The sequence below is a fragment of the Opisthocomus hoazin genome, chromosome 8 (genome assembly GCF_030867145.1).
Source record: "Opisthocomus hoazin isolate bOpiHoa1 chromosome 8, bOpiHoa1.hap1, whole genome shotgun sequence".
Classification (NCBI taxonomy): domain Eukaryota; kingdom Metazoa; phylum Chordata; class Aves; order Opisthocomiformes; family Opisthocomidae; genus Opisthocomus; species Opisthocomus hoazin.
Genome location: NC_134421.1, coordinates 31,591,346 through 31,611,980, shown reverse-complemented (window position 1 = coordinate 31,611,980; position 20,635 = coordinate 31,591,346).

Sequence of the window (20,635 nt, the reverse complement as noted above, 5' to 3'; positions counted from 1 at the left end):
CCTCATTAGCTCGCACTGCTTGGTGGTTTCAGAGAAGTGAATGCAGCAGCAGTGTAGACACTGCCCTGGCAGTAGGAGAGCGAGGGCATGGGAACAGTGACAGTGTGAGGTGCATACTCAGGCTGCGGGACCAGGCCCACTCGTTAGAAGAGCCCGTCTGCTGTCCTCAGCGATCCTCAGTCCTAAGCCACTACTGGATGTGCCTTTGCAGAGGAGAATAATCAGGTCCCCAAGGCTCTGGAGTAGAAACACAGACAATCTTAAAGCTTTTAAAATATATTTTTATTTTTTGTTTTCTCTGAATTTATTGCCATCGAAAAAGAGAGAGACTGCTTTGCCGGTAATAATCTGAAAGCTCTGCTTGTAAACCATGCAAAATTACTGACGTGGGTAAGGCAAAGGACTAGTTTAGTATAAATGCAGAAAATTAGGCTGTGTTTGCCATGTCTTTAATGGGACTGAATATTTCCATTTCATTGACTTTTGTCCTTCATTCTGCCCAGTTGTCATTACAGCATTTCAAAAAACCCTCAACTTGCATGTTTCACTCAAATGATGTATGGGGTTTGATTAGAATCCACACCAAAACTGCTGCAAGAGTACAGCATCTGTTCAACATGCTTGGGACACAAATAACAGAGACAGAGAGAAATCTACTTTCAGTAGAAGGTTTCATTTTTGCTTTTCGGGGGCTCTTTTCTGAAACTAAGCATAGAGAGCCTGTGGGAGCATGGAAGCACAGAAAGGTAAATTTTTATTTTTTGTTCTGCTCTGCTAACAAGACAAATTAGTTCATCTGCAGATCCATGAAGTTAGGTAGTGAAGGGTTTCAGAATGGAGATATAAAGCTTAGTCTTTCAGCTCTGGTTCAGCGAATCCACTTACTAATGTCGAAAGGAGTTATGACATAATGAAGTCTGATAGTAAAGCCAATCATTAAAGCCCTTTTTCTGGGCCTTATTTGAGTACTAATCCTGAGAGAGAGCATCCAAGATGGAAAGTTCTCCAGAGAGAGAGACGCAAGAGTCAGAAGCAACCCAGACAGATCTTCCCAGAGCTGGGAGATGAAAAAAGCATGTAACGGTGTGTGAGGTTAGCTCAGAGAACAGCCCTCAGAATGAACTACCCCAAATAGTGGCAGGCATAGGTCCATCATGTGAAACAGAGCATATTAATTCATTTAATGAATTAACAGAGCATGGATTCATTCAATGAACCTGATTCAAGGGCTACTTGACTGCACATTGTATCTTTCCGGAAAAATAACTCAAAATACTTGTGTTTAGTCTTCATATCATCAACTCTCATGCAGGCTGACTTAATATTGCTTCTCCCCAAAAAACTTTAAAATTAGAAGTATTCCACATCTATATTATTTTGTAGAAAAGGTATTTTGTGGTATCATAACACCTGGAATTAGGAACTGGATATCAAGTTCTTAATAGGAGAGTTGTTTATCCTTAATTGAAAATCGTCAAAGTTTTTAGACTGCTTTTAAAGTCTTTACTAAGGAAAGACTGTATTTTCTCTGTGTTCTAGTGTGTAAAATTCTTTTACTGTTGTCATCCCTCAGCAGATTCTCTTCTCCTGTTCTCTGGTTTTCTGTAACTGAAAAGAAAAATTAGTTTCTTGCCTGTTCTAAGTGGACATAAAGGCCTGCTTGGGTTTTTATGTAATATGTTTTACCTTCTGTGTATGTTAAACTAGATGACGTGTCTCTTCTGACGCTAATAGAAGTAAGAGAGAGGTGATATTGCTTTTCCATAGTTAATATCATCCAGATTTTACATCCATCCAAAGAGAAAGAACAGATGCGCTTGGGAAAATGTGCATTTCTGTGTCTGAGATAGCTTCAAGTAATAGCAAGGGAATGAAGGGAGGTACACAGGGCAAATTCTGCTACAGGGAAGAGCACAGACTCCTGCAAAGTGTTTAAAAGGGAGTCAATAAGATGTAAAAAGCAGATTTCTCAGCAGCAGGACCATATAGTGTACGAACCAATATACACAAGCATCTGAAATGTGAGGTGCCTTTCTCAGACTGTCAAAAATATTGTTAAAGTGTGTAATCTTACAGGTGTCTGTTTGTATCTAAAAGGTAACCATGCCGAGCAGTTTTATATTACCTTATATTACTGTATATGTGCTTTATATTACTTCCTTGCTGCTGTTTGCTTTGGTCATTTTTTCTTTCCTAACCCCAACAACCTGAACACGATTCAGATGTTTGGTCAGTGCATGAAGCTGGGGTTGTCATGTCCCCACCTTTAAAGTTCAGCGCTCTTTCTTCTTCATGGCTCATTAGTTTGGGATGTTTATGGGGATGCAGGACCAATTATTTTCATGTTGAAATGACATATATGCCATTGTACATAGAACTGCAGACAGGAGGATTTCAGGACCCAAGGATCACCTGCAAGTCTTGTGTTTCCGCGAAGAGCAGAAGTCCTATATGTAGCAACTAGAGCCTGCTGAAAAAATAAGGGTATGATTTAACCCAAATAATCTTTACTAAATTGCTTTAAACTCATTCATTTTCTGACTTAGATGGAAACTTTTTACAATAGCTTTATCACAAGTTCTAGCTCAGTTTAGTTCAGTAACTATAGCTTTTCAGTGAGAAAACATGCTTTTGAGAAATAAAAGCTGCCACAGATGATTCTAAGAATAACATTCATGAAGATAATTCTAAAAAGGATTACAACTTAAAATTTCAGCTGTGTTTTCATCACAAGTTTCACCTGGGAACAGAAAAATTAAAATAATTTGAGTGGGAACCTTTCCACACCAAATGTTTCCTGCCGCTCTGCGCACAGTGCTGCTGCTGCTGCCTGGAGCCCATGCGTGTGTCTGAAATGGGGACGCAAGGCTGGGAAGGAAAACCAGCAGCTGCTCCCGAGTCTCGGCACAGACAGCACTGGGGCGACAAGTGAAAACTGTCATAGAATTAACGCAGAGTTTTACATCTTTTGTGTGGTGTCCCATGCAACCTACAGCAAATTCAGTGTGAATGCATAGCCAAGGACTGAGAATGTATTTTCCTGGGGCTCAGTCAGGCAGCAGATTCAGGAAAAACTAAAGTCTCACTACTACAAGAAATGTGTGGGTTTTTTTCAGAAGTGGAAATGCTTTGCAGAAATGCTTTTAAGCAAACCCCAGTCCAGGATGGTGATTTCAGGTAAGCCCACATGGCTGCCGGCAACAAAGGCAACAACTCTATAGAAGTTACTGCTCTCAACCCGAGTGTTACTCTGCTATAAGTGCCTTAGTTTCAACTGACGTGTCACCTTGCATCATGGTGATCATGACAAGGCAGCCAGGTACCACCTTGCAACTGGGAGGGCAGGACATGCCTTCTTAAACCAGTGGGAAGGTAATTCTTTCAAAGACACTGACTTGATCAGGAGTCACTGTGTGAGCATGTTATAAGAATTATTTTAAAAAGTTAGAAACTGCTCTGTAACAGCATGGTAACACAATAAAAAATCAAATACCTGCATCAAGCAATAAGTAACAAAGGTAGAAATGATGATTATATGGACAAAAAATCCTAGCCTATAAGAAAATAAAGTTCATCTAGGTCAATTTCTATTAGAAGTCATAGTAAAGAACTGATAAGTGGAGGAAATTCTATGTGATTTATAAGTATGCTGAAATAAGAATCGTCCTACTGTGTCCTGCTTGTACAGCATCTAACCATTTCAGAGCTGGTCCAAAAGTTCCATGCTGGTCCTGCAGTGATACAAATATGAAAAGGGCCTCCTGGCATTCAGCAGTCCCCGGCAGAGCCCACATCTATCCTGCCACAGAGTTTCAACATTGTCTGTGATTTTCACAGATTGCTAAGCACCAAATGTGTGTACTGTCAAAGACAGCTGTTAAGATAATATCTTCACAAATTAATGAAGATTCACAGTAAATCCTTAAAAATGTAATGGTACCTTTTGTTAAAGGGTGATTTAATGCTCATTTTTCAGCGATGACTATAATCTGCTTCATGAACAGTGTGTCAGTGTGCTGAGTGACTTACAGCAGAGACTAATTATTCATATTCTAACTTGGTCAGTATGAAAAAACAAAAACTTCTTTCTTACTCATGAATACTAAATAGTGATTCTCAGATTCTAATTAAAATTATGTATACATTCCTTGGACTTTTAAATGTAGGAAGCTGTTGAAAAATTGTAGCATTTAATTAAAACTTCTATTGATGCTTAAAATTTTAATGTTTTAATGGAACTTGCCAGTATAAACAAACTGAGTTTTTTTTCAAAAATCTATAAAATTAACATCTTAGTGTTACCCTGATCTTTATGTGGAGTTTTTGAGAAGCCTTCACATAAATGTGTATGTCATTCAAGGTAGCTTTTAATTAACTGAAAAATTTACAGAAATGGTCCATTGATTTCCAAATGTTCCTTCCATCCTTTTCCAAAAGATTCTTTCCAAATTGGTCAGACAGAGGTATCAAGCTAAGAGGACCACACAGAGTCAACAAAGGTCACTTTCTTTTAAATGTCTTTACTAAAAATGTATACTTACATAGTATTTGACCAGGAATCCTGATTTGACTTTTACTTTCCCAAAATTTATCACACAGATGCAAAGCCCACATTTTTCCAGAAAAATGACAAACACGAGATTTTAGGTGCCACTGAAAGGTGATTAAGTGAAGCCCATTGCAGCAAATACAGAAAGTCAGCTCTGAAAGGAATGACCCTCTTTGGGTAACTTAGCAGCTTTCCCTCATACAGCAGGACAGCTGGCAATGTATATGTATGTTTTAATCTATATTGCTAATGTACTAGGTTGTGGAAGCAAGGAGGTGCTCAGTTAATAGATAGCTCCCTAGGAGATAGAGTAATTTATTAATCATGTGCATACTGAGTGGCTTTCATACTTTTTGCTTTGTTGCTAAACATAATCACAAAAGAAGTCACAAACATTAGCCATAATCTTTTAGCTATTATTTTACGTGAAGGCTCAGATATTCCTCACTACTATGGCCTCCATAAAAATTCCCTAAAAAAACAAGATCAGGAACTATTGAGAATGATTCGATTGCAATAAGAACAAAGTAGCACCAGGTTTTCTCAGAAAAGTTTAGTATTGCCTTAATATTTAGTAGGAACTTGCAAGCAAGTTTTTGGGCAGGCCTGAATTTTTCAAAGTTGTGCAAAACAGAGGAGGAGGAAAATAATCAGGATACATGGGCCAGGTCAAAAATAATTTGTGTCCAAGGGCAGGCTGCAAATGTCAATATTTATTAAAGATTGCTTAACTCTTGTTTTAATGTGCTCTGTTCATTCACTTCCAAATCTGGAACTTTGTCATTTTCAGAGTTAACCTAAATAATAGATTCCTATTTCTGGAGGTCATCACTTTTTTCCCTTTTCAGACAAGCATGATCTTGAGAAAAATTTGCTATTCTGAAACACGTGAGAACATCAGAACCTTCCTTTCTTTTCATAAGGAAAGCCCACCTGCTTCTTTCAACTGATTAGCTCTGTTTCAAAGAGTGGTGTCCTCATATGGGTATAACTCTCCTGCAGTAATTTGCACATTAAAAGCAAGCACCAATCATTTGGACATCTCTCCTATAGAAGTAGAGCTTATATAAAGTGGTGGTAAAGCATTCTTTTTTTTCCAGAAACAGAGTGATTCTGAATGTTTCTGGACAATGGCATTTCTTTATATACTTGAATGAAATAGCCTGTCTGAATAAATGTTCACTTCACACCTCTTCAGTTGATTTTAACAACTCCTTTGATGCAGACAGGCTACAAAGGCTGAATAATGACAATAACAAGCTATGGAAAAAAGGATTTACAGTACACATTTTCAAATGCAAGACATTATCTCATTGATCACAGAATCACAGAATGGTTGAGGTTGAAAGGGACCTTTGGAGGTTATCTGGTCTAACACCCCTGCTCAGGCAGGGCCACCTAGATCTGCTTGTCTGGGACCATCTCCAGGTCACTTTTGAATATCTCCAAGAATGCAGACTCAACTACCTCTCTGGGCAACCTGTGCCTGTGCTCATTCACCTTCACAGTGTTTCCCAATGTTCAGAGGGAACCTCCTGTGTTTCAGTTTGTGCCCATTACCTCTTGTCCTGTTACTGGGCGCCACTGAAAAGAGCCTGGTTCCATCCTCTTTACACCCTCTCTTCAGATATTTGCATACACTGATAAGATGCCCTCTGAGCCTTTTCTTGTCCTGGCTGAACAGTCTGTCCCAGCTCTCTCATCATAGGAGAGATTTTCCAGTGCGTTATCCATCTTTGTGGCCCTTGGTTGGACTTCCTCCACTTCTTGATGTCTCTTGTACTGGGAAACCCAGAATTGCGCACACTGATACTACTGAAACATGAACTAGACTTACTATCAAATAAAGCTTTTCTAAAAAGAAAATTATCTCCATTTTTATTGGCTGAAAAGTTTCCATTTTTACAGAAAGCCTTAACTGTTAGATGTTCTTGTTTGGTATACAGGAACTCCCAGTAGGTCTTCTGCATTCTTAGGGCACCTGAGCTTCCCCAGAAAGCTAGACTGAAAGGCATTAGGTACGAAGTACAACTTACATTCAGTACTAAGTACAACTGCAGTGCATTTTTATAGCTGCAACTAAGAGAGAATTTGTCTGGAAGCACAGAATGACAGGAAGACTCTTGCTGGAAGCACTATTAGAGGACATTGAATGGTGTTATGCACATCTCCCTGCTTTTAGAAACAATACCTTCACACACGATTATTTTACCTGGAAGATCCTGGGAGCTAACTGGTTGAATGAAAGAATAGGAATTCCACAGACAACATATTTGGGATGAGCATAGGTCCAAAGGGCATGTTGCTTTCTGTTGTGAGGGGTGTATGTGCTTGCAGGAGAAAGCAGGACACTTCTACAGTCTTTTTAAAATATGTCATATGCTGCCTGTAGCCACTGGATGGAGCATGTCCATTTGCTGATGCTTTTGGGCTTCTCAAAGAGCGGTCCATTTACAGACCAGACAATGAGGCAGAGAGCTGTAAGCGGAGAGGGTGTCTGTGAGCTGTGTATGACTGGTATGCACACAAGCAGTCTAAAGGTTAAACTGAAAAACACACAGAAATGTCACTTTGGACAAACATTAGCCCATGGCACTGCACTTTATAGAAGAGCCTATCAACTCATATAAAGAGTTAGTAAAATGCACACATGTACCATAAGATATAACCTTGAGAAAAAAGATCTGATTCTACAGATATTTGTGAATGGCAAATGAAGGTGGAGGGTGTTGTCAGTGCTGACCAGTCTTCATGAACCACACACACCCAAATCTTCACATGGTCGAGACCACCAAACTACAAACCAGAAACTCTGGAGAGCCAAGAAGAAGAGAAGCTCTGGGAATGGCAAGGGAGCACAACTGTTTTCCTGAACCCAGAAAGCATCAAAAAATGCCTGGCACTTCTGAGCTGAACAGTTTTCCTCTCACGGTGACAAAGCTGGGTTTCCCTAAATCTCCCACAGCCACACAGCTGGCCCTTTCTACAGTGCCTATACGGGAACAGCACTCAGGAGGTGGATGTACCTTCAAAGTACTTCTTTCCTGGGAGGAGAAGGAAAGAAAACCACAATTTACTGTCAAGATTATGTTAGAAGACTGCTGTTGAAAGGAATGATGAATGGAAACTGCCACTCTCATAAACAAACTTCAAACACTGGAAGCATTTAGAAGTGTGTGGTGCTTGTTTGTAGCTGATTGTTTTTTGTTTTTTTTTCAGAATGCTTATATTTGGTATCATCTTTGTACTACTGGCACATTCAGGTAAGCATCATGTGTCTGAAAATTTACCAAATTATATCCCATACCAATAGCTCAAAACCACAATAAAATTTGCTCCAAATAAGCACTTAGGCATGGCTTGTTTGGCCTACCCACACCTGCAAAGTCTGATACAAAAGTTTTCCGGTTCTTCTTAATTTGCCCATGTGAGGCTTGATGTAGAAGCTGTATTCATATGAAATGACCTTAACTACAGGAAGAACAGAATGTAGTAACTTCTACTTGAGAAACAGAGATTAAGTCCAGCAAGAACCCCTCCTTTGCCTTCACCCTGACCACACAGAAGACAAAATCTTTACACCTTTGGTAGGATTTATCGTTCAGCCACAGTTGTTTCATGAAATCATAGTGGAAAACAAGTCAGAAAGGAAACATACATTAAAAAATCAATAAACACAATCTTAGGATAGTCCAGCAAAAGTAAAAAAGCTATAAATTCATACAGGACTTTGGAAATATTCCTGAAACTTAAGGTTCCTATAAGTACTCAGGAATCTTTTAAATATAACTCACAATTGTGTCAGTGTGTTGTTACTGAACTGCTTTACATCTAAAGGAAGGAGGTTTCCTCACTATCCAAATCCAGGTGCTCCTGCTACTGAACATCCTGTGAGTTCTTCCGGACAACCAAACAACAGCGTTTGGCCAGTAGTTTGTCTGTTCAGGGGACTTTAGAAACTACCAGTTTGGGATGCACATCTTTAAGCAATCAGAAGGTGGCACCTTATTAACGCTGCTGCTGCAGTTCTGTGCTGGGTTTGTGTCCTGGCTGCACAAAACAGCTCAGTGCTGCAGCTGGGCGCTAGCAAGCTTCAGAGAGGGCAGGCAGATATGGTCTGCTGCAGCCACAAACAAGCAAAAAAGAAGTGCTCTGAAAGGTGACATAAAGGCTTTTGGTGATGTGATGGACCCGCCAGCACCAGGCAGAGTCACTCTTTGGAGACATATAAAACACAGAATATATTAACTTGTAATTTGAATGCATAGAAACACACCAGGTATCATTAATGATGATGATGATGATGATGATGATAATAACAACAATAATAATGACAATAATAATAATAATAATAATAATAATAATATTTCTTTTACTTCTACTGAGAAGAGTTTTGAGAGTTCAAACTGTCTTCACTTGCTAATTCCAAGCACTTTTATCTTGAAGATGTCAGCTTAATTCCAGTCCTTCACAGATACGCAGGGATTAGGTACTGAAATAGGGAGTACAACCATCAGCCCTGAGGTTTGGGAAAAAAAAAAAAAAACCCAGAGGATAGTTTCTGGATTTTCTGATGACAACCAGAACTTTTCCATGACAATTGCCCCCCTCCCTCCAGATGTGTTAATAAGCAATGTATTTCTTTTGAACAACCACCATGACACTGCAGACACTCCTTTTGTTTTAGGAGCAGAAGGAGTTACTCTGAAGTGTGCAGTAATTGAACACAGCAGGTTTAGTTAGCAAAAGTCATAAATATATGAAAATGTGCATTGTATTACTGTTGACTTGTGTTTATTGTTGTTGTCTGGCAGAAAAGCATTGCACCTTTTGAGAGCCTCTGGCATGAGGCAGTTTGAAAACTGTAATGTTAGACAGAGGCTCATTTTATTCTGAGTTGTAAAAATTCAGAGAGTCAACAGAACAGAATTCCCACAGGCTCCTCAGCTCAGTGCAAGACATATTGCAGAAGTGGTTAAACATGTTTACAAATCAGAAGCTTGACTCAAGGTGCTTCCAAGATCAAATAGGAGCATGCAAAACTGGAGAAGAACTGGATAAATACCACTTTTAGCACAATAAATGGATCCTGCCCCTGTCTGAACTGCTAGCTACAAACTCTAAAACACTAAGGTACATTCAAATTCAGACACCATGTATGCTGAGCATCAAGTCCTGCTTACAATAGAAGTGTCCATGTACATAATAAATTGCTAAACAAGGTATTGTACGTTACTCTATTTCTTTTCCAAAAAGGGGATATAAATAAATTTGACACAGAAATTTGAATGTCACCAAAAAAAATGACAAAATTCTGAGATTCTAATGTTTTTCCTTTGGATTTTTCTCTCTGGCAGCAATTCCTTTGTGTAGGCCACTAGCACAAACCTACACCCTCTCCCATGGCCTCCATGGTGTAAACACTAACATCCATCAACACCTAGAAGGACAGATTCAGATTCTGCCTATTTTGCTGCCCGGAGTGGATTTGCTGGCTAAGCTTGAAAGGGAAAGTTAGAATAAAGAACATAGAAGCAGCCACAAAGGCACCATACTGGGGTTCATTCAGCAATCTCCTTTTCACTGTTAACATGAGTAGTCCTGTAAGGGACTTGCTCCCTGATAGCTTACCTGATGTCTCATCATTTCCACGCTGCCCATGAGCAAGTGATCCCTATCCATCCCCTCCTTTCAGCTTTTGCCTTTGTAGGGCTCTCTGGGTCTCTCATTTTCCTGACTCAAGTCCCAGCTTGTGTGGAGGCTCTTCTACACCTTTGTTCCTCAAAGGTTGGTCACTCCTGGCTCTTTACCTCCAGTCTTGCAGAAGCCAGCTTTCCTAGAGTGTCCCTTGCTCTAGAGAGTACTGTATCCTGAAATGAGTGTTTCCGAGTTTGTTTTTTGGGCACAAGTTAAAGCTTTAATTGGCAGCTGAGCTGGTCACACCTTAGCCCTGTGCCAGGCACAGCACTGCTTGACAGCACTTATCTTTGGCTTTATTTTTCTAGTAGGAAAGGGGAATAAGGGACAGCTGGGAATTTAAGCGGGCTTTGATTTTAGAATAAATATTAAATTACATAACCCCACAGACGCCCTGAAGAACATTGATATAAACCAGCTGATGCAGAAGACCATTTGGTGGTGACTGTTGAAAACCACATGCCACCAATACTGTATGATCACTGAGGGCCACTTTTAATTATTGAGATTTTTTTAATAATAATGTTGAAGAATCACTTTTTCAGTAAAGCCACTCCAGATGCTGAGCAAGACAAAAGATGTTGTTGCTGAGCGAGACAAATGACTTCTAATGAATGCATGTAAATTTTAATTGAGGGAAAAGCTGAGACAGAAAATGTCCATTTTCCTATTCAACATACTTGTTTTCATTTTAGTGCTTTAAAAATGTGCTATTAATTAATACAACCAAAATTTCAACAGAGGTCAACTCATACATTTTATTAGCTTGGCCTAAATAACCTTAAATATGTCTTTAAACTGGTGGGGGGGGTGTTCGGTACCTTATGGTAACGATTAACATAATGACTCCATTTGGCACTTTTGAATGGAGTTGTCGCACTGCACATGCTGCCTCTATGGGAGCTGAAGTACAGCAAACCTTGCTGAGTTGTTATTCCATTCACTGAAGTTTTGGCAACGCTTTCAATGAAAATGCACAAACATCATGCTGCTAATCTTTACTTACAAATATATAGTCTCTGTGGCTAAATTATAATAATATTAAAAAATGAACTAAATAAACCAGTTCCAATCCTAGCCAGGGAGTGATTAAGTCTGAAAGAGCCCCCTCAGAATGATTGCTATGATCCTGACTGCACAGCACTGTAGTTGGGCACCTAAAGATCAGGTAGCTGATCTACATTTATCATGTAAGACTCCATGAATAGCCAAGAAGAAAGAGAAGCACATCCAAGGGCAATCCATCCTATTTGACTTCAGGTAGCGTGAAGCATTCAGGAGAAGCATCTCTTCCTCTATCTCTCTTTCGTTTACTCAGGATGGAAGCTTAAGCTTTGGGTTACCAAAGCAGAGAGAATCCCCAGCCACACATCAACATGCTGTTGTAGATCCTACTGTCAGCTGGACCAGACTGGCTCAGCTCCCTTGACACAGTGGAAGACCTGACGTCACCTCTCCACAGGATATTATTGTTGTACACACTTGATTAAAAAATGCTGAGTTCCTATTTAGAAGCTTTGTATTCCTCACTGCACGTCTTTCACCATACAGTTAATTAGTGGAAGTAAAGACTATATTGGTATGGAATTCATGCCAGGGACATAAAGTCTTCAGTCTTGCTCAATTGATATCTGTTGAAAATCCACTACTAATTGTGTAGTATGTTTTTGGTTTAGAAACACTAAAGTCTGAAGAAAGTCATCATCCTAGTTTGTTCTGACTAACATAAAATAGGACAAATTATGCTCTTTTGACAGTGAAACACACATAATACAAACCACTTACAGTAAAAATCACTTTCATCTGTCTTTTTCTGCTAATTTGGTAGTACTGCTGCTAAGATTATGCATTTCAGAGACTTGCAAAGCAGCAATCTGTTTTGTGAAAGACTGATCAGGTGGATACCACTGACAGCAAAACTAGCAGCACCCTTAAAAGGCCAAGTCTCCTGCTTTGGCTGGTTTTTGCTGTTCCAGCAGCAGGGAATAGCCCTGAGGGGGGCAGAGCTGCTGCTGGGCTGCAATACCTTCTTCTTCATACATGAGAAGAATCTGAGGTGGTGCTATGCTATAGGAAGTCCTAGCTTCAGAGAGGCTAGGAACTGCCATGGCAGGGTCCTACTTTATCCCTGAAACCACTTTCCTCACTATTTCTTCTTTAATTGGATGAAATCTCTAAGCCTGTTAGGACTCTAGCACTGTAAATAAATCTTTTATTAGGAAGTCAAGGTGCCCTAGCATGAGACTAGAACACAGGGAGTGAGTAAAGGCTCATGTCATCTTTAAATTCTTCCAAAATCTGTAGGACATGGTGGCAGAAAGAATGTACAAAGTATCAATCCCAGCTCCCTTTGTTAGACCAGGGATTACACCAAAACTTCAGATTTCTTATCCTTATCACTGACCTTTGCTGGCATTCATTGCAGGACATTAATTTGTGCATTTTTCTTTCCAATAATGTAATTATGGTTTTATATAATATAATTTAAATTAAAACAACAAGAATAAAAATATCTTTGCATATATGAAGTCCCATGAAAAACAGGTTTAGATGAACATTTGATCACACTAAATGCTTTACTTATGGTTTTAATTAATTCAGATGTCTGCACGATTTTGTTTCTGCTGGTGGACACTGACTCTCATCTCACTCATGTCCACTGACACTTTTATTAGGGATATTTTTTTAGATTTTATCTGCTAGTGTGGAGTGAAGCAATTTGAAATTAGTGGACAGTCAAAATGCATGAGTTAAACTTGGCCATCATTTTGACTGGAAATACTTCAACTTTAGGTTTAATACTGAATTACTTCACCTGGTTGAAATATGTCATCAGAAAACAAACTTTCTGAGACCGAAAGAAAAAACTACAAGCCTTTGGCTTGCTGACTTTAAGCTTGTATTAAGCACCTGGCAGGGATACTACTGAATCTTCTTCTGAAGTATATTACTGGATCAGGGCCTTAGAATACAGTAAATTTGCTGGATTTTATAACATACTTTGAATTTCTGTAATGGTTGTGAACACTTGTTTTCTGTTGTGTACGTAAGTGAATACACTGTTTCAGTGGTTGAATGAAGTGAGGTGTCTGACAGATCCCCATTGCACACCGACAAAAAGATAAACATTTCACTACACATGACAGCTGCCTAAGAGCTAGACTTGATTCAGTGATATGCAGAGAAGTGTGGGTTTGAGCATCATGGATGTTTAGTAGCAGCACAGCTCATTTCCTCAGCAAAACTTCTAGAAAAATACTGTGCTCCAGGTGTGGCACAGAGCCCCTGAAAAGGCAAACATTGTTCCTGAGGAATCCTGGCACCACAAAGGAATAGTAGTTTTCTGGCACTTTAAAAGGTAAGGGAATATGTGAAATCAAATTCTGTAAACCAGAATAAATGTGTAGGTCCAACATCTTGGTCAAACATCGTTTCTTCTGCAATCATCAATCATGACTGAAGGATGGGAATAACTTTCTCAAGCGACTTTTCCTGAATCGTTCACAAATCCGTCCTTATTTCAATGTTATTTTTGCTCAAGAGTGTTGTCCCTTTTTATTTATCCAATAGTCTGACAAAAAAAGTTCAGTTTCTGAGTCTGGAGATTATTCACATAATGTTAATTGCAAATTCTGCTATGAATTATTTGTAATAGATGGTTGGTCGTCTTGTCTACGTTATGGTTTTAGGCTCTTGCAGAAGAATCAATGGCAGGGGACTTAATCAAAAAGAATAGTGAGTAATAAAGCATTACCTGAGGTTTTTCCACTGTCTGAGCCTTTCTTTAAATATGCAGACCCTACTAAAAGCTGAAGAGATAAAGATTTTTAGGACCTTCTCATCATCTTCTCATAATTAAATCTTTACAACATAGTTTGTTAATATTTGTTCCATTATTAAGGAATACAGTGTGTGGTACGAAATTGAAGGGTTCTTTTCCATCCTTCCAGCAGTCATATTCCATAGAATTTTTCATTACTGTTCCAGTTCTATGTGAATTTTTAAAAATAATGGTGATTTATACACACACACCAAGTTTCTTTCAGTGGAGTATATATTCTTTTTTTTGGTGCAGAGTGATAAACTCCCAACTAATTCTTCAGAAAAAAATGGCCAAGGTACCTAGTCACAGTAGAGCAGTGCTGCCCAAATTTCTCGTGCTATTCCCTTCCACTTCATAGATTAGGAAATTCTGGACCTTTTCTTTCCAGTTGCCATTTGACTGGTGGTAGTAGAGGGACCTAATTTTTGTCATTCAGCTGACAGGTGAACAGTCTTATTTTGCTGATGTTAGTAGTATCATCATTCCCTGGCTGTTCTGCATCATTACTCAGCTGCAGGATAAGCCAGATAGTGGAGTCTGCTTTGCTGACTCATGTACGTCATCTCCTTTGCATACAAAGCGGGAAAGAAATTTGTCACCAGCTTCCCAGATTCAGTGATATGAAGCAGAAAGGCAGGTGATGGGCCCTGTAACTAGTCTCTGCATATCCACCTAGCTGAGTCATGCACAACACTGACAATTTGCATGAGAGAAAGGGGAGCCATGTCTCATGCCTGTGGTGGGTTTGAATGCCATCCATTGCAAAGTGGGACTGCAGCTGCAATCCAATCTCCTTACTTTTTGTTAAATAATTTTTATCCCCAGCATGTGGTGGTGTCTGATGGTTGAGCAGGTTTGGATGCTCCCCAGCTAAGCAGTGGTCGTTCATTAGCTAACCCTTGGCACACCAATGGAGCTGTTTTTTTAGCAGATAAAGAGCACAGCTGAATGGCACTCCAAGAACTTTGGCTGACGTGTCATTTCTGGCTTACACTGCCACTGATTGCTGCCTGCCTGGAAGCATTCAGGCTCTCATATGCAATGCAGAGCACTGAAAGGGGAAACTCTCTGCCACATTTGATTTATCTTGCTGTATCTGAATAGGAGCTAAGCTAGCATCACATAGGACAGCTAACAGCAAATGGCGGACTGGGCTTGAAAAAGAAACCTGTATGAACAAAAGCCTCTGTGTCTGATACTTTCTGATATACATATTCACCTTGACTTTTTATTTTTTCATTGGCAGAGTTTATATTTTTTTTTGCCACAATGACTCATCATTTACCTTTCTATCTTCTCTGGCAATGTAAGCACTTAAAATTTATGCTGTTAGTAATAAAAAAATAGATACAAAGCAACTTGCATAACAGTAAATAAATAAAACATCACAGCAGACTATTTTTTATAGTAATTGATAACTAGAAGAGAAAAATATAAAGCAAGGAATGAGCATAAGCAATGTATTTAGCAAGAATCCTTTTATAGCACCCGGTTACCATGGAAATACTGCAACAAAGGGGGAGGCAAGTTTGAATATTTCCAGCTCCTGTCTCCAGTCTCTGCTGTTTGCACTGCTCATATGCTATGTAAGTACTATGTGCACTGCAGTGATGCCCCCAAAGACCTCGCTGACAGTGAAAAAATAGTCCTTCACGTGAATCACAGAATCACAGAACGCTCGGGGTTGGAAGGGACCTCTGTGGGTTATCTAGTCCAACCCCCCTGTCGAAGCAGGGTCACCTACAGCAGGCTGCAGAGGATCTTGTCCAGGCGGGTCTTGACTATCTCCAGAGAAGGAGACTCCACAACCTCCCTGGGCAGCCTGTTCCAGTGCTCCGTCACCCTCAGAGGGAAGAAGTTCTTCCTCATGTTCAGATGGAACTTCCTGTGCTTCAGTTTGTGCCCGTTGCCCCTTGTCCTGTTGCTGGGCACCACTGAAAAGAGTTTGGCCCCATCCTCCTGACACCCACCCTTAAGATATTAATAAGCATTTAGAAGGTCCCCTCTCAGCCTTCTCTTCTTCAGGACACCTCCTCTGCAAAAAAAAAAAAAAATCACAAATGAGCTGGTAACAAACAATGCTCTCTTAAACTTTTCTCTTGACTTTTATGTATCTTTACAGGGGAACAAAATCAAGAGGTGGCAGAAGTCTCCGCACTGAAAAAATCTGAAAAGCACAGGCTACAAAGAGAGAAGATCTTATCTTGGGGACAGCGGGATCCATCCCCACCAGAAATTCATAGGCCTCTCTAAAATCTTTGTATTTCTGTCTTTATAGTGACATACAAGAAGCATACAATACAGTGGTTTACCCCTGCATTACAAGGGTACTTACAAACTTCATAAAAGCCTGTAACAACAGGTAATAATTTTTCCAAAATATATCAATTTTCCATATATATACAACTTATTAGTGCATTAGGCAGTTGCTATGCATTCATATGCCTGGTCAGTAGCCCTCATCACGAGTCTTGCTGGTTATCCCCAAGCTTGCAGAAACACTTTTGAGTCATGAGCAGGGACTCTTCAAAGAAATTTAAAAGATCAATTACAAGGTAGTGGCCCTTTCTTTCCTGTCTTCCTGTAAGTAACAAATAAACACGATACACTGGATAGCCTATACTGTTTAGTTCTACTCTTTTAAGCCTTTGTTGGGTTCTTTGGCACACACACACTTGTGCACATTCACACAATAAGAAAATTACAAGAAAACAGTACGGAAATATATATTAGAAAATTTTATGTTGACATCCTCCCCAGCAAAAACCCGTGAGCACTGCCTCTGGTGCAGAAACCGTTACTCAGAGTTAAAAGAGGAGAATGCCTCGCCAGAAATATCACTGCTGCCAGAGCCGATGCTGAATGGCTGTCACTGCAACACACAGTGAGTAACTAGAGTTAGAGATGACTCAAGTAAGAGTTCCCTTCACAGCTTGTTTGTGCTTCCCTACCTAACAGGGTTTCTCCATCTTGCACTCTTGTTATTTTTGAAATTTCATTTTAAGACTATACTTTTGAGGGGGAACCTTTTTTTAATTTCAGAGTGTAACTCACTCAGAAAGCCAATGCTCAGTTCTGAATCACTTTCAACGTTTGCTAAAATTCACTCTCTCCTCAGATAAAATAAAGATGAAGAAACACCGGGAATTTAATCTCTCTGACAGATCTAGAGTTTGTTAATTTGCGGTTTCCTTTGGAAATTATACACCCAGATGATCCTGTGATGTGCAGATTAATAAAATAAATTCCCAGGGGTGACTAGTAACCTTGCTCTGTCCCACAGTGTAAGATATGTCTTTTAGTTTGGAATTTGATAGCATTCAGAAATAACTGATGCTATCAACATTGGCAAATTGCTAGTCCAATATTTCTAAAACTCTTCACTCCAGCTTCTGCTCTGAGGAACAACACAGTTCATCCAAAATTGTTTGGGGCAGTAATTTAATCAAGCAATTTTATTTTTTCTCAGAAAAATCTTGACGTTCAAAGGACCCACCTATTCTCCTTACCTCTTTGACATGGCGATATAGCCATACAAGCAAATACCCTGACATTCATATTCCACCTCTTGAACCTCTTAATGTTTTAAATGACATTTTTCTTATAGGCAGCCATAGGCTATGACTCTCCTCAAAATGCTGCAGACCAACAGTCACTTATCAACCTATTTCTTTCATACCAGTTCTGAATGTGGTATTTTATCCTTGTATTTCCCTTAGGATAAAAATATGCTGTGGCTTCTCTCCAAAAGTGTAGCAGACTGCCAGACACACAAAGAAGTGGCTTCTTTTCCTGGGTATTGCAGTAGGTGCTACATTTTCAGTGTGGGGTTTAAAACCTGCTATTGTTCAACCTCATGACTTTGATCCTCAAAGTCCTCTTCAAAAAATTAAGAACATGATTTTGCCATAATAGAAAAGTAATTTTTCTCTCCTAAGAACACAATAACATTACAGAAGTTGTGTGTGCTCAGCCCTACCAGAGAAAGCCACCAAAAAAAATGTGTCTTTTTCTCTGTGTTTGTCCTCGCGATTGCCTTTACAGTGACTTTCAGCTTAGCCTTCAGGGCCAGTCCTTCATGTGGATGAAATATTTCACCTCTGTTTCAGTCCTGGACATCATCCACAATAATCCCTTCAGGGAAGAGCTGAAAGCTCAATCAATCTAAATTATTTCGGTTAGGCAATCAAAAGAGATTTGAATGAATTTGGGTTAGGGTTGCTTGCCACTGAATACATTGAAGTCAACAAGACTCAAGACATTCTTCTGTACTTTTAAAAGAGTCTGGATGAAGTTACTTAATGTAGTGAAAACTTAGCTCACTCCTTTAAAAAGATTTCAATTCTTTTTTAAACATGACATTTTAACTCGGGCTTTTGGAGTAATTCTCAGTGATATCATTCTACTATAGAACATATGATTTTATTTGTGGGTTATATAGAAGAAGTGAAAGAACAAAGATTACTCATTACCATTAATCTCATCCTTTCTGCCCTCTGTTCATTGATCGGCTTCCTGCAGTTCACTGAAATTCCAAAGTTTTGATCAATTTGTTATTATATTTAAAATGCAAAACTATCTCCCACTTTTCTCATGCAAAGTGCTGAAGTTTCCATGAACAATCACACTGAGTCAAGATGTAAAAGAATAAGGTTTTATTTGAACCAGTTATTACTCTAATTTTTTTTTTAAGTATGTGAATTTAAAAACTGATATCTCATAGAACTGTAAAATCTCAAATGGCTATTGAGGAAGTTATTTTCTCAGCTTCCCAATGAGACCCATCAACCTCTTTTGTCCAGCAAAGTACTGAGATAAAAGAGACTGAATACTTTGCTTATTTTAGTATATAGCAACCTCCTTTAGGTTATTTTTAAGGAATCTTTATGTCAATCTTTTCAGAACTAGCCATGCAATAATGAAGGCATTCAGTTTTACAGCTGGAAGAAAAATAAATAAATATTTCAAATCATTTTAGAAGCAAATTTGCAGATCTGTGTTTCTATGGCACATGTCATGCTGTGAATGTAAGAGAATAACACTTAGTCTCAAGGTTTTTGAAAATCACCTGCAGGAAGTTTTGAGACTTAGATGCTGATGATGAATGCAGGCTACCAAAGGTTCAGCTGATAAAAAAGAGACTACTTGGTATCTGCTTCTCTTACTCTAGGACAGAGTGTGTATGGTTATATACAGAGATGTAGATCAGAATTTAGAGGTATGATAACAAGCCTCTGAACGCAGACAGATTTTTCTGATAAATTATCATAACATTCGAAGATAAATCACTATAAATATATACAACAGACATGGCATTTTATAACTTCAAATCATTTGTTTTAAATTAAACAGGAGTAAATGTCAAATTAAGGTGGCTTTTTTAGAGAACCACCAGTCATTTTTTATTTATGTATAACAGGGGCATTTATCACAGAATCACAGAATCACAGAATCACAGAATCACAGAATGTTCGGGGTTGGAAGGGCCATCTGTGGGTCATTTAGTCCAACCCCCTTGCCAAAGCAAGGTCTTCTACAGCAGGCTGCACAGGGCTGTGTCCAGGCGGGTCTTGAATAACTCCAGAGAGGGATCACTTTTGTATAAAAGCTTGTGATAATTATTGATCCTGAAAACCAAAAATTTGCAGACTCTTTTCCCTATCCTTTTCCCCGGGAAATCCTTCTAGTGCTAACAGATGATATGGAGTCCTGGGAATGGCTGACTGCTGGGAAAGTGGACACTGCTGGGGAGAAAAAAGGAGGGGGGCAAAAAAGAAGAGAGAGTGGCAGGAGGAGGAGTTTTCTTTCAAGTAATGGCAGCATTACTCCTCTGAGGCATATTAGGATATTAAAGTCTCATTGAGACAGATACACTGGTTTACCAAGTGCAGGTCAGTACAGCACAGCCACATGGGTTTGAACATAGAACTACAGGAATAAAGGCTCTTGGGAGCGTTGCTGAGATGCTTCACTCAGCCATGGGAAATAGGAATACTCCTACTTTTACACAAAGCAACACGTGCTCTTGAACCGAGGAGCAATCTTGCAGATGTTGGCAGGAATTACGCTGTTGGAAATTGATCAAAGTGAAGCCTTCGGATATGCTAAAGCAAGCTGAAATCTTAAGAGAAGGTGTCAAAAAGGAAAACAGAAAAACTTTGTGCCCAGATTTCCCTATTATTCACACTGCCTCAGTTTCCTTCACTCATGGGGATAATTGTTGCCTGGTTGACAGGTGGATTAGCTAATTGAAATCAAAGCAGTCCATTCATGTGATTGTAAATACATAGCAGCAACCATGGGTCAACACCTCAGGAGCATCTCAGCAGCCAGGACAAGCAGTGAGGAAGAAGCAGCATCTTTTATGAGATTCAGCCTGTACAGGGGTAGGAAAGCAGATGAGATTCCAATATGTGCAGACCCTTTGATATAAGCATGACCTTAGCTCTGCTTTAGCAATCAGGGTGCGAGGTGAAAGTAGAGCTAAACCCAGTATTAACAGAATTTTTTTAGCAAACTCTTCCTCAGAGAACATCCTACATGTCCTATCCTGCTGAAGATCTGAC